At 46.0% G+C, this 27718-nt stretch overlaps 1 long non-coding RNA gene across 1 annotated transcript in view; it reads left to right on the top strand.

Annotated features, from left to right (window-relative positions):
* LOC138643576 (uncharacterized) overlaps positions 1 to 27252 on the top strand; it is a 29787-nt gene extending 2535 nt beyond the window's left edge. Inside the window, exon 3 of the long non-coding RNA XR_011314193.1 lies at positions 26668 to 27252. This is a non-coding gene — a long non-coding RNA (uncharacterized lncRNA). The remainder of the gene's footprint in view (positions 1 to 26667) is intronic.
* Positions 27253 to 27718: the final 466 nt, after the last annotated feature.

The following is a 27718-nucleotide window of genomic DNA, read 5'->3' as shown; positions in this document are numbered from 1 at the left end:
AATACTGCTAGTGTGACGGCAGCCTTAGGCTAGGTTCCCATTGCGTTAATGGGACCGCGCTAACGGACAGCGTTGCATGGCGAAATTAACGCCGTGCAATGCGTCCGTTAGCGAAACCATTCACAGCAATGGGGACACGCATCACTAGCGCGTGCCATTTTTGGCACGCGCTAGCGATGTGCCGGTGTTTTGTGGCGCGCCGCGGACGCTGCTTGCAGCGTCCGAGGCGCGCCCGAGGTCCGTTCCCCGCTCTCGCAGATCAAAGATCTGCGAGAGCGGGGACGTTTAACGCGACCCCTTTTAAAACATTGCGTTAGCGCAATCCGCTAGCGCTAGGCGCTAAACGGATTGCACTAACGCAATCTGAACCTAGCCTTACGGTTTCTGCTTTGCGTATCATAAATTGTGAGTTTTAATCCTGGCAGAACCTAATTAACTACAAAAGGACAAGAAAACACAAAGTCCTGTGTAATACGGATATCCCACTAAGCAGAGAGCAGCAGGGCCTTCAAGGTCTGATCGGATGGTTACCTATCAGCTTCTTGACTGGTTCCTCCTCCCTGTGTGCTGCTGTAAGTCTGCCCCTGAGTAGGTCACTGTAAGACTATGTGCACACGTTGCGGATTAGGCTTAGGAATTTCTGGTGCGGATTCTGACTCTCCTGGCAGAAAACGCACCTGCGGATTTGTCACGTTTTTTGTGCGGTTCCGCAGCGTTTTTTGTGTGTTTTTGCTGCGGTTTTCTTGCGGATTTGCTGCGTTTTTTATCCCTGTGGTTTTCTATAATGGAATGGGTACAAAAACGCTGCAGATTCACAAAAAAGCGGGGGGCTGTAGTAACGAAGTTGAAACGAAAGCCCCCCATGACTGCGTTGCCAAGGGGAGTGGGGAGCATTGTTTAAAATTAATCAGGGCAGTGGGGATTGGTTCAAGGGGGAGGAGGAAAGGGGTGGTTTTAGGTTGTGGGGTGGGTTTGTAAGGAAAAGTGCGGGAAGGGTCATTACCTGTCACCTCAGCGACGAGAAAAGACGTGCGAGGATGTCATCAGTCGAATCCATCATGGCGCATCTGCGGGAGATGGCGCGGTCTAGACGGGGCGGCTGGCTGGAGGACCAGCTGGCGATGCTGCTTGGCGGTCCGGGAAGCCAGGGTACCAGATCCAGGAGGACCCGTCCCCCGGAGCATCTGTCCACTGAGGCAGGTACACGCAGCAGATGCCGGCCACTGAGCCCCTCCCAGGACCCTGCAGAGGGTGCAGGCCGCAGTGCACCAACCCATCCCGGCCCGCCCTCCGGCAGGAATCCACTGGCTGGCGCTGCTGGCGTCAGTCGGAGGTCTGGAGCAGCGGCGGTGCAGGCCCGATCAGAGGCGCGGGCCACACCGGAAGTGGATGTGGATCCGGGTCAAGGGCCAGGCATGGCGGCGGTGAGGAGGAGTACTACCCGGCGTGGAGCAGCACGGGCTGTGGCGACGGCGAGGAGGCGGAGCCTCCAGGGAGCAGCGGCGGCGGAGCAGGGAAGCAGCGATGGCAACAGCAGTTCAGCGGCGGGTAACCCGGGGTCGGACTCACCGCGGGTGCCTGGCAGGGCCGGCGACGCTAGAGGCAGGGCAGCAGGCAGGCGGATCCCAGCCCCTCAGCCTGGCTCAGTTCGTAGGGGTCACAGTGGAACAGAGGCTGGGGCTCGCGGCAGGGCCCAGCAGGAAGATAGGCGTGGAGAAGGACTGGCAGCCGGCAGGTCCAGGTCGCCCAGCAGGTTAGGTGAGAGGTCCGTTTCTTCGGCTCCAGACCCCCCTGGTGACGAGGAGGCCAGGGGCGCAGGCCACGAGCAACACAGCGGCGCAGAGGACTCAGGATCCGGGAGTGACCCACGCGAATTCGGAGATTGCCACGATTCAGATCGCACAGCTGGCGGGGACACAGCACCTGCGCAGCTTCGTGAGTATGCGTCTAATCCTTATGCGGTGCGGGATAGTGGAGTTCGGTCTGGGGATCTAGGGGATAGCTGGAATGGGGGGGTCGATTTGGCAGGGAGTGGAGGGGCCAGCACTGTGGGGGTCCCAGGTGTAAGGGAGCTTTTGGCGGGTATGTCACAGATTTTGCGGAGACTGGATGGGGGGGCCTTGATAGTGCGCGGTCGTCTCCGGTAGGAGCATGGTTGCCGGTGTCTGGTCAGGGTGCAGGAGGGGCCGTTGGGTCCAACAGAGCGAGCGGTATGGACCAAGTATCAGCGGCGGGGGTGTCGGTGTCGGTCCAAACGGAAAAGGACAAAGGTGATACGATTAAATTGGATGATAGAGCAAAGGGGGAGGTTTATGTGTGTTTTGAAGGGCCTTTAGGGGCTCATTTGAAAAAAGAAATAAAGGAAAAAATTTGGAAGGATGAACACGTGGAGATTTTCTCCCTCCTTCCTTTGGAGAAATTTAATTTAGCTAAGGGGAAGAAGGAGGATAGTAAAAAGGAGGAGGAGGAGAAGAGGCGTTGGCGACTAATACCGCAGACATTTGTGAATTGGCAGCAGGCATTCGCCATTTTGGCGAGTGTTATTGGGGAAAAGTTTCCGGAGAACTGTTCGGGACTTTTTTGTTACTTAGATGCCATTGGGGAAGCATATAGGGCGTACGGGGGCCAGGCGTGGCTTCGGTACGATGAACAGTTTCGGCAAAGGAAGGCGGTCAGGCCCGAGATAAAATGTGATCAAAAGGACATAGGGTTGTGGTTGAAAGTTATAGCTCCAACGTAGTTTGGGCAGTCCTTTCATGGGGGGAGGGAGTAGTGGTCAGCAGTTGGGACAGGGAGGGGTCACATGGGGCTAAGGACAAAACAGGGACGTGTTGGCAGTTTAATGACGGCCAGTGCAAGTACGGCAATACATGTAAGTTCAAGCATGTCTGTTCTCATTGCAGCGGGGCCTCCGCATGGAGCGGCCAAATGTTTCAAAAAGGCAAGGGGTAAACCAGCAATGGGAGGCGGTCAAGGGGGTGACACCAGTGAAGGTTCAAAAGATGGCCCCCTATCTAAATAGGTACCCAGATCAGGAAAAGGCGAGGTTGCTTTGGGAAGGTTTTTCGGATTCCTCATCCTACTCATGCTATCCCATTTTCAAAAAAGAAGTTGAGGTCGGCTAATTTACAGGCAGAGGTAGCTACGGCAAAATTGGCGAAAGAGGTTGAGTTGGGGTGAATGGCGGGCCCGTTTAGTTGTTTACCTGTGGAGGAAGTGGTTGTTTCGCCTTTGGGGGTGGTTCCGAAGAAGGAGCCTAATAAGTTTTGTTTGATTTAACACCTGCCATATCCAAAGGGTCAGTCAGTTAATGACGGCATCACTGAAGAGCTTTGCTCCGTGATATATACTTCTTTTGATGCTGTGGTACAATGGGTGCGTAGGTATGGCGCAGGTGCGGTAATGGCTAAGACAGATGTTGAATCGGCTTTTCGATTGCTTCCGGTTCACCCCAATAGTATCCCGCTGTTGGGATGTTTCTGGATTGGGTTTTTTTATTTGGATAGGTGTTTGCCTATGGGCTGTTCGATTTCGTGCTCGCTGTTTGAGTCCTTTAGCACTTTTCTAGAGTGGGTTGTTCGAGATGTTTCACAGGTTCCGTCTGTAATCCACTACTTGGATGATTTTTTGCTTGTCGGCCCGCCGGATTCTTTGTTGTGTGGAAATTTGCTGGCTGCCATGGAATGGGTGGCGGGACATTTTGGTGTGCCGTTGGCGCAGGATAAGACGGAGGGCCCTTGCACGGTGTTGAGCTTTCTGGGTATTCTTATAGATTCAGAGTAGATGGAGTGTAGGCTGCCTGAGGATAAGTTGTCTTTACAGCAGGAGGTGTTGAGGTGCGAAAAGTTGCGCAAGGTTACATTGAAGGAGTTGCAATCGCTGTTGGGGCGTTTAAATTTTGCATGCCGTATCATGCCTATGGGTAGAATTTTTTGCCGGAGACTATCCAGAGCGACTGGTGGAGTGCGTTCAGCACATCATTTTATTCGTTTGAATAAAGAGCATAGGGAGGATTTGGTTATCTGGCATCATTTTGTGGAAAATTATAATGGCAGGGCTTTGATTCAACAGGAAGATTTGAATGATTTTGACTGCAACATTTTTACGGACGCAGCGTGCAGTGTCGGCTACTGGGCCTATTGCGGAGGAAAATGGAGTGTTGGCGGGTGGCCTGATTGGTGGTGCGAAACCGGTTTAACAATAAATTTGGCGTTGCTTGAGCTGCTTCCAATTGTGGTTTCAGTGTTTATTTGGGGCAATACGTTCAAAGATAGGCGGGTACGTTTACATTGCGATAACTTGTGTGGTGGCAGTGATTAATAGTCTTTCTTCTTCCTCTCCCCGGTAATCAAATTGGTTCGGGAGTTGGTACTGCGTTGCCTGGAATTGAATGCATGGATTTCGGCGGTACATGTTCCTGGCGTACAAAACTCTATAGTGGATGCTTTGTCTCGTTTGCAGTGGGAGCGTTTCCGGGAGTTGGCACCAGACGGGAAGGATGCAGGAACACCATGCCCTTCTCATTTGTGGCGGATTGTTGCGGACGAGGCGGTCGGTTGATACAGGCCTCGGTGTCGGGATGGACGTGGTCGGGTTATGAATCGTCGTGGCATATGTGGGAACGGTGGTTGGAACAGTTGGGTACGGTAGAATCAGATGGTGATAAGGTCATGTCGGTTTTGCTTTTGATAGGGTCGGCGGAGGAATGGGGTTGGTCGGTGTCAAAGTTGAACAAATTTATAGCTGGTTTGGCTTTTGGTTTCAAGCTTCAAGGTTCCATGGATGTTACAAAGGATTTCTTGATTCGGCAGGCATTAAGAGGTTTTCGGAAGGGTTCTTCGACTTGCGATATGCGTAGGCCCATATCCTTTGGGACACTGGAGCGTTTGGGGGAGGCGTTGGGGGGGATTTGTAGTTCTTACTTTGAGGCTGTTTTGTTTCGGTTGGCATTTTCATTGGCTTTTTTCGGGGCTTTGAGACTCGGAGAGCTGGTGTCCCTTAATAAGGTTAAGGCGGGGGGCTTGTTGGCGGAGGATATGGAATTTTGGGCTGGAGGGATCGTCTTTTGGATTAGGCGTTTGAAGACCGATCAGTTGGTAAAAGGAAAACGTGTGGTGTTAGGGAAGGTAGTTGGGGGTTTGATGTGCCCGCATCGGTGTTTGGAGGATTATTGGGGATTGTGGCCTGGTAGGTCTGGCCCACTTTTACGGCACTGACAAGGTGAGTTTTTGTCGCGGTTTCAGTTCACGGCGGTGTTAAAAAAAAAAGTTTAACATTGTTAGGCCTTGATCCAATTTCCTTTGGGTCACACTCATTTAGAATTGGGCCGGCATCTGAGGCTGCTGGTTTGGGTTTGGGGCCGGAGGTTATTCGGCGTATTGGCAGGTGAACGTCTAATTGGTATTTGTCTTGTGTTCGGCGTTGATGGGGGTTACCAGGATGTGGGGGCGGGGACCTTGTTTGGTTGGTATTAATTGTTGTTATATTTTACAGGTCGGACCTCCCTGTTGGCCTGGATATTTGGACACTCTTTTGTTCATTGGGGTATGATTCGTGCCGATGATAGGCAAGATGGTTGGCAACTGGGTTTTAAGAGAGATTCGGTGGTGGTTCGATGGCTGGGATTTCGGGGCATGTTGTGGTGCAGGATATTATCTGAGCCTTCCCGCGCTGCTCGTTGGGATCGTTCCCTGGACATTGTTGTGGTGCATTTGGGCGGGAACAACTTGGGGTCTAAGCCGGTGAGGGAGTTGATTCGGGATACCCGTTTTGACTTTTTGAGATTGTGGGTATCCTTTCCAGGGATGGTGACAGTCTGGTCTGACATTGCGCCGAGCAAAATGTGGAGGGCGGCACGTTCCCATAAGTGGATCAATAGGGCCAGGGTGAAGCTGAACAGGGCCGTGGCAAGTTTTGTCTCCTGGAACGGGGGTGTGGCGGTTCGGCATTTTGAATTGGAGGCTGGCTTGGGAAATTTTAAATGAACACCATCATTCCTCCAAAATGATATTGGTTTGGATTTGTGGACTCTAGCCATACAGGAAGGAATGGAGAGAGCAGTGGCGGTGGTGGGGCACTCGCGAGCCTGAGGTGATCAGGGCTGCTCGTGGTTGGCGGGGGGTGGGGTAAAGAAGGTTTTCGTTTAAAAGTTGGTGTGGGCTTTTGCCTATTGGGTGCCAGATTTATTAGCTCCAAGAACCCTCCCCTCAAGTTTTTTATACTATTGTATAAATGGTGTTATTTATGTTTGTTTTGTTAATCAAAATGGCCGCTGTGGCCAATTGATCCAAAGAAATAGTCGTCATGTTTTAATTCGAATGGTAGGAAGACTAATTTTGGGGAATGTGGTCTGGGGTAGGAACTTTACTGCATCACTAAGGACCAAACTTGGCGATACGCAGTCAAGAAGTGACATGCTACTTCTTTTAAACCGCAGCGCATTTTTCGCAAAGTGTGCTCAGCATTTTTTTTTTTCTCATTGATTTACATTGTACTGTAAATAAATTGCGGATCTGCAGCATTTCTGCACTGCAAAAAACGCTGCAGATCCGCAGAGAATCCGCAACGTGTGCACATACCCTTAAGGATCGTGAACACGGCCATAAAAATTTGATGGATAGCACTCATCCCCATGTTATTGAATTTTCCTCTGAGCAAAAAAATTGCTAACATGCACGATTTATCTCCAATAATCAGAATGCATTCAGCCATTGAAATCTATGGGCTTGATTTTCATGGATAAACTGAAGAAGATGGAAACCTTTTTTTTGTTATTCTCTGTATCCACTCCATATCACACTCTGATCAGAGTGTGGTTAGCATAATCAGAATGATTTTCTCGGATGAGAGACAAACGGTTGTGTGATCCTAGCCTTAGAGTAGGTTCACACAATCAAATTGTTCACATTCGAGAAAAATGATCTGATTATCCTGATCAAACTTTGATCAGAGTGGTAACAGCTTTTCTTGGACATGGAGAGAAAACAAAAAATACATTTTCTACCCCATCTCCATTCTGTCAGTTCATGAAAATCGGACTGCACTTGGATGCCATCTGAATGCACTCCTATTTTTTTTTTTCATGAACCCCAGACTATCTGTGAAAACCACAGAGAGAACTCGTACGAGTTGTGTGCACAAGTCCTTATACAGTTCAGTCTCTGGGAATACACAGATATCACTTCAATACTTTATAACAATGGACAGTATTAATTGTAAAAAAAAAATAATGAAAATGACAGTCCAATAGTTCACATCACCTACTTTCATCTGCTTCGCAGGGTGCAATGTTCATAGGTGAAACACACCTGCGCTATAACATACACAGTCATAAAGAAAATATTATTCAAGCTACAACGAGGCCACATTTCTGTCCGCTCGTCATTTGTCCTTCTCCTTTTCCTCCTGTTTGCATTGGCAGGGAATGGTTTAGTCAGTGCCATACTGTACATTTATACAATTACATCTTTTTTCCACTTTTTCTTTCATATGCTGCATCTGTGTACATGAAAGTATCAAAATTCGAACTGTATTATCAGGGTATGTGTCCACGTTCAGGATTGCATCAGGATTTGGTCAGGATTTTATGTAGGCAAAATCCTGACCAAATCTGCACCTGAGGACACTGGCAGGTCACATGCACTGTCCTTGCGTTGTTTCTGCAATGTAAGGACATGCTGCGTTCTTAAAAGACGCGCCGTATGTGCGTTTTTGCGGGTATGCCGCATGCGTCTTTTAATGCATAGTGGAGACGGGATTTCATGAAATCCCCTCCACTATGCTGTAACATCTGGACGCTGCGTTTTTGACGCTGCGGCTCAACGCAACGTCAAAAACGCAGCGTTTCCTGAACGTGGAAACATACCCTAAGAGTCGGGGTCCAAGAAGCAAAGTCAAAATACAAGTCAACTATATAGCCCAAAGGGGAGAGCGCCGTGGTCTGAATGTGTTAAAAAAAAAGCCTCAAAACTGCTTAAAAAATAATTTTAGTCATTAAAAAACTGTCTAAGGCCGGTTTCACACGTCAGTGTCTCCGGTACGTGAGGTGACAGTTTCCTCACGTACCGGAGACACTGACACACGTAGACACATAAAAATCACTGCATCTGTTCAGATGTCAGTGATTTTTTGCGGACCGTGTCTCCGTGTGCCAAACACGGAGACATGTCAGTGTTCGTGGGAGCGCACGGATTACACGAACCCATTAAAGTCAATACCCATAGGGGTGGAGCCGCATATTCATTACTGTAATTGGCGGCCCCACGTGACCGCATACAGGAGAAGCTGCGGCCAGAACAGGAAGCAGCGACAGCCGAGGGAGCTTGGTGAGTATTTACAGAACAGGGGGGGGGGGGGCACATAGATCTTTATTTTAAACACTATTATTCATATTTTCTCTGTAGCAAACGCTGCTGCAGGGAAGATATGAATCGCGGATTCAGCACGATGCAGGGGACAGCGCTAAACTTTAGCGCTGTCTCCTGCACGGTGCGTGTGGTACCCAGTGGGCACATGGGCGGCACACGTGTGCCACACTGATGTGCCACGTGAGCACACGGACACACGGACATGGATAACTCCAGTACCGATTTTATACGGTACTGGAATTATCTGGACGTGTGAAACCGGCCTAAGGCCACATTCACACGTTCAGTATTTGGTGAGTATTTTACCTCAGTATTTGTAAGCCAAAACCAGGAGTGGAACAATCAGAGGCAAAGTATAGTAGAAACACGTTACCACTTCTGTATTTATCACCCACTCCTGGTTTTGGCTTACAGACACTGAGGTAACATACTGACCAAATACTGACCAAATACTGAATGTGTGAACGTGGCCTAATTCCGATGTCCCTTCATATGTGCATTTTATTTAATATACCACTGGCTTTGGCCGGTTTCAAACGTCAGTGGCTCCGGTACGTGAGGTGACAGTATCCTCACGTACCGGAGCCACTGACACACGTAGACGCATTAAAATCAATGCATCTGTGCAGATGTCATTGATTTTTTGCGGACCGTGTCTCCGTGTGCCAAACACGGAGACATGTCAGTGTTCGTGGGAGCGCACATATTAGACGGACCCATTAAAGTCAATGGGTCTGTGTAAAACATGTACCGCACACGGACGTTGTCCATGTGCAGTCCGTGTGCCGTGCAGGAGACAGCGCTCCAGTAAGCGCTGTCCCCCCCACATGGTGCTGAAGCCGCGATTCATATCTTATGTGCAGCAGCGTTTGCTGTAAAGAAGATATGAATAATCCATTTTTTTGGTGGTTTTTCGTGTATAAAATAAAGGTCCATGTCCCCACCCCCTGTGCGCCCCCCCGCTGTTCTGAAAATACTCACCCAGCTCCCTCGTTGGCTGTCGCTGCTTCCTGTCCTGGCCGCACCTTCTACTGTATGCGGTCACGTGGGGCCGCCGATTACAGTCATGAATATGCGGCTCCACCTCCCATAGGGGTGGAGCCGCATATTCATTACTGTAAATGAGCGGCCCCACGTGACCGCATACAGTAGAAGGTGCGGCCAGGACAGGAAGCAGCGACAGCCAACGAGGGAGCTGGGTGAGTATTTTAAGAACAGCGGGGGGGGGGGGACGCACAGGGGGCGGGAGGGCGGGGTGAAGATAGATCTTTATTTTAACCCCTTCCCGACATGTGACACAGCGTATGCGTCATGAAAGTCGGTGCCAATCCGACCTGTGACGCATATGCTGTGTCACAGAAAGATCGCGTCCCTGCAGATCGGGTGAAAGGGTTAACTCCCATTTCACCCGATCTGCAGGAACAGGGGGAGTGGTAGTTTAGCCCAGGGGGGTGGCTTCACCCCCTCGTGGCTACGATCGCTCTGATTGGCTGTTGAAAGTGAAACTGCCAATCAGAGCGATTTGTAATATTTCACCTAAAAAAATGGTGAAATATTACAATCCAGCCATGGCCGATGCTGCAATATCATCGGCCATGGCTGGAAATACTAATGTGCCCCCACCCCACCCCACCGATCGCCCCCCCAGCCCCCCGATCTGTGGCCCGCTCCCCTCCGTCCTGTGCTCCGCTCCCCCGTCCTCCTGTCCGCTCCCCCCGTGCTCCAATCACACCCCCCCGCACTCCGATCCCCCCCCGTGCTCCGATCCACCCCCCTGCACACCGATCCACCCCCCCTGCACACCGATCCACCCGCCCGCACACCGATCACTCTCCCCCATGCTCCGATCCCTCCCCCCCCGTGCTCCGACGCCCCCCCGTGCCCTGATCTCCCCCCCCTGTGCCCTGATCTCCCCCCCTTATACTTACCGATCCTGGCGGGGTCCGTCCGTCTTCTTCCCCGGGCGCCGCCATGTTCCAAAATGGCGGGCGCATGCGCAGTGCGCCCGCCGAATCTGCCGGCCGGCAGATTCGTTCCAATGTGAATTTTGATCACTGTGATATAATCTATCACAGTGGTCAAAATAAAAAAACAGTAAATGATCCCCCCCATTTGTCCCCCATAGATAGGGACAATAATAAAATAAAGAATTTTTTTTTTTTTTCACTAAGGTTGGAGTTAGAACTAGGGTTAGGGTTAGGGGTAGGGTTAGGGTTAGGGGCAGGGTTAGGGGTAGGGTTAGGGGTAGGGTTAGGGGTAGGGGTAGGGGTAGGGTTAGGGGTAGGGTTAGGGTTAGGGTTAGGGTTTCGGTATGTGCACACGTATTCTGGTCCTCTGTGGATTTTTCCGCAGCGGATTTGATAAATCCGCAGTGCTAAACCGCTGCGGATTTATGGCAGATTTACCGCGGTTTTTCTGCGCATTTCACTGCGGTTTTACAACTGCGATTTTCTATTGGAGCAGTTGTAAAACCGCTGTGGAATCCGCAGAAAGAAGTGACATGCTGCGGAATGTAAACCGCTGCGTTTCCGTGCAGTTTTTCCGCAGCATGTGTACAGCGATTTTTGTTTCCCATAGGTTTACATTGAAATGTAAACTCATGGGAAACTGCTGCGGATCCGCAGCGTTTTCCGAAGCGTGTGCACATACCTTTAGAATTAGGCTATGTGCACACGGTGCAGATTTGGCTGCGGATCCGCAGCGGATTGGCTGCTGCGGATCCGCAGCAGTGTTCCATCAGGTTTACAGTACCATGTAAACCTATGGAAAACCAAATCCGCTGTGCCCATGGTGCGGAAAATACCGCACGGAAACGCTGCGTTGTATTTTCCGCAGCATGTCAATTCTTTGTGCGGATTCCGCAGCGTTTTACACCTATTCCTCAATAGGAATCCGCAGGTGAAATCCGCAGTAAATCCGCAGGTAAAACGCAGTGCCTTTTACCCGCGGATTTTTCAAAAATGGTGCGGAAAAATCTCACACGAATCCGCAACGTGGGTACATAGCCTTAGGGTTAGGGTTGGGTTGGAATTAGGGTTGTGGTTAGGGTTAGGGGTGTGTTGGGGTTAGGGTTGTGGTTAGGGGTGTGTTGCGGTTAGGGTTGTGGTTAGGGTTACGGCTACAGTTGGGATAAGGGTTAGGGGTGTGTTGGCGTTAGAATTGAGGGGTTTCCACTGTTTAGGCACATCAGGGGGTCTCCAAACGCAACATGGCGCCACCATTGATTCCAGCCAATCTTTTATTCAAAAAGTCAAATGGTGCTCCTTCCCTTCCGAGCCCCGACGTGTGCCCAAACAGTGGTTTACCCCCACATATGGGGTATCAGTGTACTCAGGACAAACTGGGCAACAATTACTGGGGTCCAATTTCTCCTGTTACCCTTGAGAAAATAAAAAATTGCTTGCTAAAACATCATTTTTGAGGAAAGAAAAATGATTTTTTATTTTCACGGCTCTGCGTTGTAAACGTCTGTGAAGCACTTGGGGGTTCAAAGTGCTCACCACATATCTAGATAAGTTCCTTGGGGGGTCTAGTTTCCAAAATGGGGTCACTTGTGGGGGGTTTCTACTGTTTAGGCACACCAGGGGCTCTGCAAACGCAACGTGACGCCCGCAGACCATTCCATCAAAGTCTGCATTTCAAAACGTCACTACTTGACTTCCGAGCCCCGACATGTGCCCAAACAGTGGTTTACCCCCACATATGGGGTATCAGCGTACTCAGGACAAACTGGGCAACAATTACTGGGGTCCAATTTCTCCTGTTACCCTTGAGAAAATAATAAATTGCTTGCTAAAACATCATTTTTGAGGAAAGAAAAATGATTTTTTATTTTCACGGCTCTGCGTTGTAAACGTCTGTGAAGCACTTGGGGGTTCAAAGTGCTCACCACATATCTAGATAAGTTCCTTGGGGGGTCTAGTTTCCAAAATGGGGTCACTTGTGGGGGGTTTCTACTGTTTAGGCACACCAGGGGCTCTGCAAACGCAACGTGACGCCCGCAGACCATTCCATCAAAGTCTGCATTTCAAAAGTCACTACTTCCCTTCTGAGCCCCGACGTGTGCCCAAACAGTGGTTTACCCCCACATATGGGGTATCAGCGTACTCAGGAGAAACTGGACAACAACTTTTGGGGTCCAATTTCTCCTGTAACCCTTAAGAAAATAAAAAATTCTGGGCTAAAAAATTATTTTTGAGGAAAGAAAACGTATTTATTATTTTCACTGCTCTGTGTTATAAACTTCTGTGAAGCACTTGGGGGTTCAAAGTGCTCACCTCACATCTAGATAAGTTCCTTTCGGGGTCTAGTTTCTAAAATGGGGTCACTTGTGGGGGGTTTCTACTGTTTAGCCACATCAGGGGCTCTGCAAACGCAACGTAACGCCCGCAGAGCATTCCATCAAAGTCTGCATTTCAAAATGTCACTACTTGACTTCCGAGCCCCGACATGTGCCCAAACTGTGGTTTACCCCCACATATGGGGTATCAGCGTACTCAGGAGAAACTGTACAACAACTTTTGGGGTCAAATTTCTCCTGTTACCCTTGGGAAAATAATAAATTGCAGGCTAAAAAATCATTTTAGAGAAAATAAAATTTTTATTTTATTTTCATGGCTCTGCGTTATAAACTTCTGTGAAGCACTTGATGGTTCAAAGTCCTCACCACACATCTAGATTAGTTCCTTTGGGGGTCTAGTTTCCAAAATGGGGTCATATGTGGGGGATCTCCAATGTTTAGGCACACAGGGGCTCTCCAAACGTGACATGGTGTCCGCTAATGATTGGAGCTAATTTTCCATTTAAAAAGCCAATTGGCGTGCCTTCCCTTCCGAGCCCTGCCGTGCGCCCAAACAGTGGTTTACCCCCACATATGGGGTATCAGCGTACTCAGAACAAACTGGACAACAACATTTGCGGTCCAATTTCTCCTATTACCCTTGGCAAAATAGGAAATTCCAGGCTAAAAATCATTTTTGAGGAAAGAAAAATTATTTTTTATTTTCATGGCTCTGCATTATAAACTTCTGTGAAGCACCTGGGGGTTTAAAGTGCTCAATATGCATCTAGATAAGTTCCTTGGGGGGTCTAGTTTCCAAAATGGGGTCACTTGTGGGGGAGCTCCAATGCATAGGCACACAGGGGCTCTCTAAACGCGACATGGTGTCCGCTAACAATTGGAGCTAATTTTCCATTCAAAAAGTCAAATGGCGCGCCTTCCCTTCCGAGCCCTGCCGTGTGCCCAAACAGTGGTTTACCCCCACATATGAGGTATCGGCGTACTCGGGAGAAATTGCCCAACAAATTTTAGGATTCATTTTATCATATTGCCCATGTGAAAATGAAAAACTGAGGCAAAAAGAATTTTTTTGTGAAAAAAAAAAGTACTTTTTCATTTTTACAGATCAATTTGTGAAGCACCTGAGGGTTTAAAGTGCTCAATATGCATCTAGATAAGTTCCTTGGGGGGTCTAGTTTCCAAAATGGGGTCATTTGTGGGGGAGCTCCAATGTTTAGGCACACGGGGGCTCTCCAAACACGACATGGTGTCCGCTAACGATGGAGATAATTTTTCATTCAAAAAGTCAAATGGCGCCCCTTCCCTTCCGAACCTTACCATGTGCCCAAACAGTGGTTTACCCCCACATGTGAGGTATCGGTGTACTCATGAGAAATTGCCCAACAAATTTTAGGATCCATTTTATCCTGTTGCCCATGTGAAAATGAAAAAAATTGAGGCTAAAAGAATTTTTTTGTGAAAAAAAAGTACTTTTTCATTTTTACGGATCAATTTGTGAAGCCCCCGGGGGTTCAAAGTTCTCACTATGCATCTAGATAAGTTCCTTGGGGCGTCTAGTTTCCAAAATGGGGTCACGTGTGGGGGAGCTCCAATTTTTAGGCACACGGGGGCTCTCCAAACGTGACATGGTGTCCGCTAAAGAGTGGAGCCAATTTTTCATTCAAAAAGTCAAATGGCGCTCCTTCCCTTCCAAGCCCTGCCGTGCGCCCAAACAGTGGTTTACCCCCACATATGAGGTATCAGCGTACTCAGGACAAATTGGACAACAACTTTCGTGGTTCAGTTTCTCCTTGTACCATTGGGAAAATAAAAAAAATGTTGCTAAAAGATAATTTTTGTGACTAAAAAGTTAAATGTTCATTTTTTCCTTCCATGTTGCTTCTGCTGCTGTGAAGCACCTGAAGGGTTAAAAAACTTCTTGAATGTGGTTTTGAGCACCTTGAGGGGTGCATTTTTTAGAATGGTGTCACTTTTGGGTATTTTCAGCCATATAGACCCCTCAAACTGACTTCAAATGTGAGGTGGTCCCTAAAAAAAATGGTTTTGTAAATTTCGTTGTAAAAATGAGAAATCGCTGGTCAAATTTTAACTCTTATAACTTCCTAGCAAAAAAAAATTTTGTTTCCAAAATTGTGCTGGTGTAAAGTAGACATGTGGGAAATGTTATTTATTAACTATTTTGTGTCACATAACTCTCTGGTTTAACAGAATAAAAATTCAAAATGTGAAAATTGCGAAATTTTCAAAATTTTCGCCAAATTTCCGTTTTTATCACAAATAAACGCAGAATTTATTGACCTAAATTTACCACTAACATGAAGCCCAATATGTCACGAAAAAACAGTCTCAGAACCGCTAGGATCCGTTGAAGCGTTCCTGAGTTATTACCTCATAAAGGGACACTGGTCAGAATTGCAAAAAACGGCCAGGTCATTAAGGTCAAAATAGGCTGGGTCATGAAGGGGTTAAACACGATTATTCATATCTTCTCTATAGCAAACGCTGCTGCAGGGAAGATATGAATCGCGGCTTCAGCACCAGATGCTGGTGCGTGTGGTACCCAGCACGGTGCGTGTGGTACCCAGTGGGCACACGGGCGGCACACGTGTGCCGCATGTGTGCCACACTGATGTGCCACAGAAACGCAGGGGCACACGGACACGGATAATTCCAGTACCAATTTTTTCCCGTATCGGAATTATTTGGACGTGTGGGACTGCCCTTATCTAGTATCTACTGCTACCAACATTTTTAAGAATTCATGTTCCGGAATGTCTTCTGGCAGATTTTGTCTGTCACCAGCCCCTGTGTATGGCTGACAAGTGTGGTCTGACATATAGGATCACATAGGACGAAGGCAGAGAATGGAATTTGCTTCTAGTAAAGGAATTCCTGCGATTACAAACGTCTTGACGTGGCGGCACAAACCTGAACTGTTAATGTGCCGATACAGTCATGGCTACATGGGCCGTACAAGTTCTCACTCCAGACTTTGGAGAAGTGTCAGCTGGAGATTTTGTACATGTCATTCCAACTCCAACATTTTGCATGAAAAAAAAGGCAGAAAATGTAGGCATTAAGAAAACCACAGTCCGCCATAAGTGGAAGGAAGCAAGGAATGTGTATCTCGTGGCTGCAATGCTTTACATTGCTGGGCAATCCCACCGATAATTGTGGGTTTGCTCTTTAACCAGTTCCCTATTATATAATGCAGATGCTGGAGCTCCGTGCCTCAGAGTGGCCATAGTCTATGTATTGTACAGGGGTTTCTGCAGCTTCTCAGCTGCCATTTCTCCGTCCAGCTGTTGGACACATACAGGGCAGCCATTTTCTAAAATATCTATGTCAATTCCACAAGACAGTATGAACCAAGCACATAGCAATGTAGGGGATATAGCTCCTATAAACATCACACCTCTAGGCTATGTTCACAAGTGGCATTTTTTTTTTCTGCAGAAAAAAGCAGGTTTTGCTTATTTTTTCTTGTGTTTATTTTGCGGCAATTTTTGTGCTATTTTTGCTGCGTTTTTGTCATGCTATATTTGTCTCTTTTGCATGCTGGTAAAGTTTACTGACAGAAAAATCATTCTACTTCATAAGGATTTGACACAAAAAAACGCAGCTAAACCTGATTCCTGTGTTTTTTTTGCACACCCATTACTTTTCAAAGAGTAAAAAATGCTGAAAAAAGCTCTATTCTGGAAAAACCAAGCAAAGCACCAATACTGAGGACAAAAAAAACAAAACAAAAAACAAGCTGTGTGCATGAGATTTCTGAAATCTCAGACTTTGCTGGTACTGTAAACACTGCTGAAAATTTGCATGAAAAAGGCATTGAAAAAGCTGCAAAAACGCCTAGTGTGAACTTAGCCTAAGGGTATGTGCACATGCCCAGTATTTGCAGCAGGTTTTTCTGAAGCAAAAACCAGAGTGTTGGCAGCAAGAATGCCGCATACAATACTGGTGTCTTTCCTGCGATTTTCTTGCATTATTTTCCCAGTCATTTGAATGGGTCAAAAATGCTATAAGAAGGCTGAAAGGACTGATGTGGTCCACAAGGAAAATGAAGCAGCGTGTTTGAGATTTCAGAAACCGTATTCACTGTTCTAGCACTGTAAAACGCTTTCAGAGGCAAAAACGCAGCATGTGAATAAGTCCTTACAGAGTTGTCCACTACTTAGACAACCATGTTTGGCCCCAATAAAATGAAAATGCTTCTACTCCTCTCCTGTGCGGCTCTGTTCCAGCAGTTTCGGCACTTGCGTGCGGTGATTATGTCACATGAGCCCAATCACCGCTGGTGTCACTGCCTCTTCCTTCAGACATATTAGTAATTAAGAGGAAGTGAGAGCTGCGGCTGATCACTCGCCTCTTCTTGATTACATATACGCCTGAAGGCGGGGACAGTGACGCCCGTGCTGATTGGGCGCCAGGCTCATATGTCATAACAACCGCCCATGAGCAACAGGAAAGACACCGCGCCGTCATAGGAGGGGAGTTTAAACTTTTTTATCAGGGCCAAACATGGAGAATGAGAAGGAGTTGTCCTAGTAGTGGACAACCCCTTTAATGATTTAACCATTGCCTCCATTCTCCAGAAACTGAAGTTCAATCAAATATGTTAGTTATGCTGCTCAGTGCACCCTTGGTGTGGCCAAGACTCTGGTGCCGGCTTGCACTGCAGACAGTGCTTATTTTCGGAAAGTCCACACTGCCAATCACTATTTATATATTTTATTATTAATGATGCTTTGCTTTATATAGCGCCATCATATTCCGCAGCGCTTTACAAACATTATCATCGCTGTCCCCATTGGGGCTCACAATGTGAATTCCCTATCAGTATGTCTTTGGAGGGTGGGAGGAAACTTGAGAAACCGGACAAAACCCACGCAAACACAGGGAGAACATACAAACTCCTTACAGATGTTATGATACAGAAAACAGTGGGCAGAAGGGCCAGTTAGCCTCTTGGCCGCACCAATGGTGCACTGAGCACCCTAATTAGCATATTTGATTTAATTTCAGTTTCTGCAGAAAAGAGGCAATGATTAGAAAATTTTCACACATATTTTTGAATACAGATTGTGATGTTAAAGAAAAAGTATACTGGCAAAATCCACAGAAACATGATCTAAACAGGAGGTCATTTTCTTATGACCATTTTCTACATTCCCTATGACGCATTCCGCTATGAAAGTTGCAAACAGAATAACAATACTTGACTGTATTTATTTCTGTTGCTTATGTAGCACCAACATATTCCACAGTGTGAGCGCACACATATCTCCATGAAGATGTTATTCTTGTGTTCATGGTTTAATTTGGTCTCCGGACCCGAGCCCCCTGAAGGCAGCAGTGTTTGACATTCACTTATTGTTCTCTATTTCAAGCCTAATTAATTTCAAAATATAAAAGCATAGTATTTTTAAATATAATTTTACAATTCCCCTCACTTGACCAGAAATGTGACAGCTAAGATCTGAAACCCTTGTATGGGAAACAAAAAAATTATTTTCTAAACTTCCCCTAAATGTAAAATAAATGTGCTGTTTAATTCGATGTTACATTGCATTTGCCATTGAATAAAACATTACTGTGGTCCAGAGGTCACAATGGAGGGCAGAGGACAATGAGTGGGCTGAATGTTAAAGTCAAGTTGTAAATGTTATTATTTTTTTTTTTCCTTGAAAACTAAGGGAATTTTGAAAAAATATTTATAAGACTAGACAAGTCTTCACAAAATGTGATACTACATGCCACATTATGGGTCCACCAGAGCAAGAGGTCCTTTTCATGAGTAGCTCCAAACTCTTGTTTTTAGAACTATCTTTCTCTCTTCTTTATATGCCTGAGTGGGCACAAATTAATTGTGACCAGATCACTAGCCACTGGGTCCCAAGTGCATTGTGTGTCATTGAGATGCAGCACGTTCTACTTGACGTGTATCCTGGACATGAAGTGCAGAAGCCTTGTTGCCCCAAGCACAATGAAGTCATTCTGCCTGAATGTGCCATCCATGCAGATGGACAGACTACAGCCCTGTTGGTTATTGAGGTAGATGCCATGAGAACGCTGAGCCCCATGATTAGCTGCAGTGGTCAAATGCTATAGATGTGGCATCATCGCTGAAGCCATGTCTATAAGGAAGAGCGGGAGGGCAGCGAGGTGACAGCTCTGGAGCTAAAGTATAGAAGGGGCCGGAGCCGTTCCTGCAGGCAGAGGCCCACGTGACGGTGATTGGCCCAGGAGAAGATGATCAAGTTTGAATAAGGGCTATGGGATTGGATCAAGAAGGGATGGGGCAGAAAAAGGGGTGTATAAAAGAAAAAGTGCAGGAAAAGGGACCATTCTTGTGAGGATATCAATAAGAAGAATACCACCCCACACTTTTTTTTCAGGGAATTGGGGGATTTATTATGGAGATATATTGTATGGCTCGGGCTTGTGTTGAAAGTCAAAATCTTTACTGTGAGTCACAGTGGCTGGGGGAATGAGGGGGTCCTTGGGATTGGTGGAATTTATTATGGGTGGAATTTACAGAGATGGTTCCCTTCAGTATGGAATTACTGACCGGCTGATCTGGAACTTAGTGGGGCTCTGGGCAGGGTTGTACCCTGGGAGCCCCTGGTGGTGTTCTTTTACCACTGATGGGTGGTGTTGAGCCCTTGAGCTTGGGGGCTACGACTGGGGGTAAAATAATTCTATTGAAAAATACTGTGCTCTACATGTGATGGATCTTGTAGCCCCCAGGATCTCCCCCATTTCTTTCATTGGTTACTGTTGTTTGCTAATAAATGGCCATTGTGGCCAATTATATCCAAAAAGAAAGTCAACTGTGTTTCATTATTGTAAGTTAAGTGGTATGGGAGACTGGCGGAAGGAAGAAAATTAATTCATATAGGGGATGGTTTCAGTGGAACGATTTGGGCCATATACTGTCATGTTGATTTTGTTATTTTCAACCCTATCAAGCCTTTGAGTCATTTTGCTTTGAAACCAGTAAGTCCCTGTAAGATCAGTAATTGAGCCCTGAGCAAGGCTGATACATCTGTGTATACTTTTATTAGGGGCACTTCACATTCCAACCTGCTAACATGAAGCTAGCCCAGCAATGAAGAATGAAACGAGCTTAACTCCTGAAAAAATCTTGTACATTTTTGCACATAATGAAAAACGTCCGGATCACGTCTGCCTTTTACGTTAATTATAATACAAGGACACAAGCTTACTGCTCTGATACATAGAAATGCTGTGTAAATTGTACCTTTGTGAATTCGGCAAAGATCGGAGCTGGCAAGCATCCACTTAAGCGCCCTTGTTGCAGATTAATAATAGGTCCAGTGCAGCTTAACATTCTTTGGCTTATTTTCTATTGAAGAGCATAATTTTAGCCTTGAGGAATAGCTGCTGACTCGTCATTATATCTTACTATTTATTTCACAGCAGGAAACTGCTAATGTCTTAAAGAGAAGATCTTCTTTACTAATGAATAGTGTTTATTTGCTCTTAAATGGGCAATAAAATACATATTGGCGTGTTTATAGTGGGCAAAGAGTTGGCCGTTCATGGATCATTCCACTTACTTAAATTATTTCTCATTTCCGTAATATGCATTCTATTTCAGATGGACAATGAATAATCCTATCGAGCAGCCTAGAAGTTGCATCATTGGGTATAATATACATGAAAAACAAAATTCTGATTGCATACTTACGCTACATAAAATATGCCAGTTTATAGCCAGTGAAAGTAATGGCTGGGAACAATCTGTGTGAGGGCTCATGCCCACATCTGTGCAAATTGGTCCGATCTTGGACCGTAGTGAACGGACTGTTCTTGGGTCTACAGGGCCAGACTAGTCATCTGGCTAATGCCATAAGGGCCTGTCTGGTTGTGGACTGCCTTGTGTTAAAAACGTAGCAGACAATCTGTGATCTCAAGACACCCATACTGTGAAGAGCTGTGACAGAGCACAAAGTCGCTGACTCCGTCAATTATCCCAGCAGGCCACCGGTATCATTGGAAATATTGGTCTTGTAGTAAATCTTGCTTCCCTCCATCCAGGGTAATATTAGTAATATATCCCATCTGGTGCTTGGGGACAGTGACAGCATGGGCCTGTGTGATTTCAAATGCCAGGACTGAATTTCAGTCCCAGTCCTTACCTGTGGGTCTCCCAACCTGAGGGGCCACTGCCAGTCTCTGCATTAGTGATCCGTCCTCGGACTGATTTGTACAGACGTATGTATGAGCCCTTGGAGTAGGTTCACATATTGCATATTTGCTGCAAATTTTATTATGGAAAATTCTGCAACTATTCATCTAAAACAAGCCCATTCAGACTAATAGATCCAGAGTTTAGCGTAGATAAAGTCTATGTGACATCCATATGTTTTAATAATCCATATGCACAAGGATTCCTCTTGAAGTCAGTTCTATAAAATGGCAATGATGCAGAATTTAGCATATCGGCAGTAGATTGGGTTCTTGTTATAGTCGAGGCAACTAAAGACAGTTTTGCCAATTATCCATCTCCAAATGCAAATAAAATCTATCTGTTTGGTTAAATAAAAGGAGACTGGTGGAATGTAAGTGAACATAGTTGATCTCTGACACTTAAAGATAAACTGACAGCTTCACTAGCCCCCTAAATTGCCACTATATGTGAATAATAACCTTTCCTGCATTCTATCAAGTCCCCTTTATGTGGCTTAGCGAATGCTGAAATAATATAAAATCTATTTTGAAGGTATGCAAATTACTGGTTGACTAGTCAACAGGGAAGGGGTGTTGATTACCCAGTATGAATCCTCCCGTCAGTCATGTAACCACACCCCTGTAGGTGTGAGCAACATGGCTTGCAAAAACGACATCACTGTCGGCACTTTGCAAATATCGCGCATGCGCACAATGTTCTCCCTTTTTGGGAATGTGCAATGAAGCAGGGCAGGTGTGTGTCTTCAGATTCATTAAGGCACTGCACATGCTCAGTAAGGCAGCAGTGATGCCGGAGTCGAAGAGCCGCGAAGTTGCTGCACATTTACAAGCTGAAAACAGTAATGTAGAGCTAGTTGGCATAAATGGTTTGTGTGTTTGATTGAATGCATATGGGGCAGGCAGACCGACCTGACATTTTTCGGCTGTAACTGTGAACCTCCTGCACAACTACCACAAGCCATCTGGCTCCCTGGGCATGTGGAGTGTGGCGATGAAGACGAGGAGCATAAACCCAGCTTCAATGACAGGGAGAACATCGCACACAAGCAAAGGTGGTTTGCAAAGGATCGCTGGTCATGTCACTCCTCTAAAGCTTGCTGCTCACACTCAGAGGTGTGCTTATATAATTAGGCTGTCTGCCCATGATGAGTTTTTAGTGATTTTCTACTGTGCATTTTCGCTGCATCAAAAACACAGAGTCTTACAGTTCCAGCAAAGTGGATAGGATTTTTAGAAATCTCCTGCCACTGTGCTTTTTCTACTCAGTGTAAACTGACCTGTGGTCCATGTTTCAAATCTGGATGTGATTTAAAAATCACAAAAATATTTTATTAAATAAGATAACATCACGTTCAAAGTAAATACAAAACATATAAGGACAAAAGGAATTCAAAATGAAGGGCTCAAACAATGAAAAGATCTGAGGCAAACACAGACTGTATATGGACCGGGAGGTCTCATTCTTAGAGATCCAGTGTCACAATAGTACATATCATCATAGTCCCAAATATGTGAGCATAGTTCAGCATGAGGGCAAAGTGCCTCTAGTTTAACATCTCATTTTAAGAGGGGACATTTTAAATTTAATAAAAAAGTGATATAGTGCAATAGGAGAGATCCATACCCATGTAAGTCCCTGTGAGCCGTCAGACCTCTCAGCCCCAACGCGCGTTTCGCGTGGGCTTCCTCAGCTCTAATTGTCCCACTCCTGATTTTGGTTTACAAACACTGAGGCACAATATGACCAAAAACTGAACGTGTGAATGTGGCCTAAAGATTAATTTTATATGAATTCATCAATCGGCTAAGCTACATAAAGGGACTTGTTAGAATGCAGGGAAAGGTTGCTAGATATACATGATGGAGGTTTAGAGAGGCTCAGGTAGCTGTCAGGTCGCCTTTACAGCTGTATGGCAGCGAGAGCTCATTAGCCAACATTTACAATTTTTTCAGACCACCTAGGCATGCAGGCTTCAGCACCACTGCATATACTGGATCATCCTAAACCTATAAGGTACCTTCACACTGAACAACTTTCCAACGAGAACAACAGCGATCCGTGACGTTGCAGCGTCTTGGATAGCGATCTCGTTGTGTTTGACACGCAGCAGCGATCAGGATCCCGCTGTGACATCGCTGGTCGTCGCTGAAAGTCCGGAACTTTATTTGGTCGTCAGGTCGGCGTGATTCGTCATGTTTGACAGCACAAGCAACGATGCCTGCAATGGTTTTCAATGGAGCGAACAACCAGCGAAAACGATAAGTACGTCACTGGATCGCTCCTGCATCGCTCAGCTGTTGCCGGTGTTTGACGTCTCCTAGCGACCTAAACAGCGACGTTGCAGCGATCGGCTCGTTGTTTATATCGCTGCAGCGTCGCTAAATGTGACGGTACCTATAGCAGAAAAATTGCACAAAAAGAATCACATTTAATTTAAAAGTAGCAAAAAAAAGTTTTAAAAAGTGATTTCAAATGTTTGAAATGCTCAGAAAACTCCGGCAGCATGTGGCAGATTCCCAGATCTGATATCCGCTGCTAAATAGCAGGTTGTTTGTTTTTTCCACATGTCAGCGGAAGCAGTGGCACTAATGGTTAAAAGTGTCTTGAGGAACACGGACGCCCAGACGTAGAGCGCTCGCCTTTGAATGTAGACACAGTTTTGTCTGTAAAGATTACAAGCCATGACCGATTATCACCGCCAGACGTCAAACTGGGTTAATCTCTTCTTTTCCTCAGTGATTCTGTAATGAGAAGGCTGCGCCTTTTTTCACCCCGATGTGGCACTCTGTCCTTACAATCTGCCTTATTTTTTTTCATAGTACATAATTCCTTTGTCTGCAGCGCAGATCTTGTCCTTTAGGTTTTCCACCTCTTTGATTGACATTTCCGTAGGATGCCTTGTTATGTAAAGCAATCCGTAACTTGCCGGGCAGGAGCCAGAAAATGTAGCACTTGTGACACACTGTTAATTATTGACAAGCTCTCTCTTTTCAGACCCTAAGTGCAGATCCACAGTGCATGCCTTAGCTGATCTTTCCACAAAGAGACATTTAAAAATACCGTATTAGGCTACGTTCAGATTAGCGTTTCCCGACGCTGCGTCGGGAAACGCAGCGGCGACGCACGCGTCATGCGCCCCTATGTTTTACATGGGGGACGCATGCGTTTTTCTTGTTGCGTTTTCCGACACGTGCGTCGTTTTTGACGCTAGCGTCGGACGCAAGAAAACGCAACAAGTTGCATTTTTCTTGCGTCCGATTTCATCAAAAAAACGACGCACGCGTCGCAAAACGCAGCGTTTTTGCGTGCGTCGTGCGTTGCGTCACCGACGCAGCGGCGCGCAACGCTAATCTGAACGTAGCCTTACATGCAATACAGGAGGCTCACATCTCACTGCAAACCATTTTGTGTAAAGTAACGCTAAATGTTTCCACTTGTTACGTTTTTTTTTTTCCTCAGTAGTATACATTTTAGAATTTTGGGGTGTGTTTATATCTTGAATATATCCTTCTGATCTGATATCACCAAGCTATGCTCACAAGTAGTGGCAGTGATCAGTTGTATTTCATGTGGGTTTTATATGCAGATTTCTAAACTAAAATTCACAGCATTTCTGCATGTAAAATCCGTGCATATTTCTCACACTTATTCATTGATGGTGTCCAAAAGAAAGAAAAATGAAAGCGCACTCACCGGTGGTGAACTTCAGCGATTTATTAACACATAGTTACGTGATGCAGGGAGGGTAGTGAACGCATACAGGACGACAGCTGTTTCGTGCTATGCAGCACTTCGACAGGTCCGAAGTTGCCGGACCTGTCGAAGTGCTGCATAGCACGAAACAGCTGTCGTCCTGTATGCGTTCACTACCCTCCCTGCATCACTTAACTATGTGTTAATAAATCGCTGAAGTTCACCACCGGTGAGTGCGCTTTCATTTTTCTTTCTTTTGGACACTTCTATATGAACTGTTTTTTCTTGGAAGCGGCACCCAGGTGGAATGCCCATGGCGATTGATGTTTTATTTTGACAAAAGGCATATACGGTACATTGCATATACCCCTGAGTCACAAGGGTCTAACTAATTACGGCAGTGCGGGTGTCATATCTCTTCAGTTTGGATTTATTCATTGATGGTTTTTTTATTTGTTGTGGAAACACGCCAAAAACACAACAAAACAATGTCAAACCATTGGTAAATCTCATGATTTAGGGCCCCATTGAAACAAATGGGTAAACTACACCAGAATGGCGAATTTCTACAAAAAGAAATTGCCATGACGTGGATTGAAAAATGATGCTAGATGTGCATTCAAAACCGACAATAAATGCCTATTTCCATGAAAAATCTGCACCACAAAAGTACTATCTGTGAATGAGATTAAAGGGGTCCAAAATGATAAGTCTGCAGTCACTCTGTGTGACTGCAGACTTATGAATCCCCCAGAGTAAGCATTCTGCTTTGTGAGGATTTGCCGATTTCTGAGCCGGGACCGGCGACTACGTATGCGTTATACATATTCCCAGGCATAGCCCGCAGGCTTCCATTGCTAGCTGTGCATGCACAACAAAAGGTCAGGTTGTCAGGCGGCAAGTGACTCTGCCACCTCTTGTTAAACTCCAGTAATTTATAAGAAAACTGTGGAAAAATGTAAATTATGGAGTAAGGCTATGTGCACGCGTTGCAGATTTTGCTACTGATCCGCAGCGGATTGGCCGCTGCAGATTCGCAGCAGCTTTTCCTGAGTTTACATTACCATGTAAACCCATGGAAAACAAAATCTGCAGTGCACATGCTGCGGAAAATACAGCGCGGAAACGTAGCGTTGTTTATTCCGCAGCATGTCAGTTCTTTGTGCGGATTCCGCAGCAGTTTACACCTGCTCCATGATAGGAATCCACAGGTGTAAAACCGCATATGGAATCCGTACAAAAACAGTAAAAAAACTAGGTCAATCCGCGGTAATTCTGCAGGTAATCCGCAGTGCGGTTTACCTGCGGATTTGCCAAAATCAGTCCGGAAAAATACGCACCACTTTCCGCAACGTGTGCACGTGGCCTAAATATGCTGTGCATTACTTTTTTTCCCCAAAAAAACTGTTATCCATTTTTTTTTTCACAGATACCACACGTACCCATTGCCATCCATTTACTGTACGTGTTTAACATTGCAAAGCATAAGGCCACGTGCACACGTTGCGGAAAGTGGTGCATTTTTTTCTCACTGATTTTGGTAAATCTGCAGGTAAACCGCACTGCGGATTACCTGCGGAATTACCGCGGATTTACCTCATTTTTTGGGGGTATTTTGTTCGGATTCCACCTGCGGTTTTACACCTGCGGATTCCTATTATGGAGCAGGTGTAAACCGCTGCAGAATCCGCACAAAGAATTGACATGCTGCGGAATGAATAACGCAGCGTTTCTGCACGTTTTTTTCTGCAGCATGTGCACTGCGGATTTTGTTTTCCATAGGTTTACATGGTACTGTAAAACTCAGGGAAAACTGCTTTGAACCCGCAGCGGCCAATCCTCATAAAAGCTGTGATGACACAGCATTTTATCTTAATTAACCAGACATCTATTTTCAGTAAGCCAGGAGGAATGGACTTATCCATATGTTGACTTTTAAATTTGTGTTTCTTTCTTCGGTTGGTCAAGAGTCTGAAATGTTGACTCTTCTTGTAGGTTAAATTGATATTTGTAAATTGATGAATGGTTGTTATTTACCTCTTATATCATCTAATATAGTTTATTGTACTGTTATCTTTACAAAACAGGGATGCAGGGTCACTGAACAATGATATTTGCTGATATGCTGATTACACATTATACCAAGCCATGCAGTTTGTTGACTTGCAATCATTGAAGGTCAAACTAAATAATCAATCACTGCGAGTTAATCTCATCACCCCTTCTCCTTGACCTATGAATAATGGCTTGAAGAACAGTTGTGAACTATAAAAAGGATATGACTCTGTAACCAAATATTTACAGACATCCAATAGATCCAGAGATCCAAAGAACCAGAGACTCTTTACCAAAACCACAGCCAGAAACACTGTACAAGATGTCAGCTTAGGGGACCACCTCCCCAGCTGGAAGAACACAGGTCTGCTCCATTGACCATGGCTGAACTCTCAGGGACGTCTTGAAGAATCCAAGTTGGGACGATCACATCACCTGGCCACATACCTCACTGTCTTGGTTTGTTTCATATGCTTGTCGTTACCTCCTCTCTGTGGGTGCCTGCCAAAAGTGGGGTGCTACTGGTGTGGGTAGTCGGCCCTGGAAGTGGCTCAAATCCTGGTGAGTCAGTGGAAGGTTGAGGACTGTTTGTTGCACCATCATGGATATTTGCTGGGACTGTTATATATGTTATTGCTTGCTGGTGATTCAATAAATTATTGCCACACTGTTTTACCATCACCCTATGTTGTCTGAGTAGTATTATGCCCACAGTAAAAGGAGAGCGGGCGTTCAGTGGGATGATCCCTGGTTCATGCGGTCTCAAGCCAGCGGACTATATGTATGCCACTGTCTTCACAAAGGCTTTATTGCAAGGCCATGAACAAAATATAAGGAGGATCATCCAGTCATCCACAAACCTTTGAAGGCAACAACTGGTGGGCCTCATTCAAATATTTTGAAAATGTAGTTGACGTAGTAGTACACTCAAAAAGGCTTTTCACAAAGTGCAAAGCCAGGAGAAAATGATAAGTACGGTATTACAGTAACCTTCTTCAGGTGTCCACTTCATCTGCCTTCACCTGCTTCAAGGAGCCCAATTCCCAAGTGACTGGGCTGTAAGTGACCCAGCTTCAGGTAGTG

The sequence above is a fragment of the Ranitomeya imitator genome, chromosome 6, assembly GCF_032444005.1.
Source record: "Ranitomeya imitator isolate aRanImi1 chromosome 6, aRanImi1.pri, whole genome shotgun sequence".
Taxonomy (NCBI): domain Eukaryota; kingdom Metazoa; phylum Chordata; class Amphibia; order Anura; family Dendrobatidae; genus Ranitomeya; species Ranitomeya imitator.
This window is presented reverse-complemented; position numbering and strand designations above follow the sequence as displayed.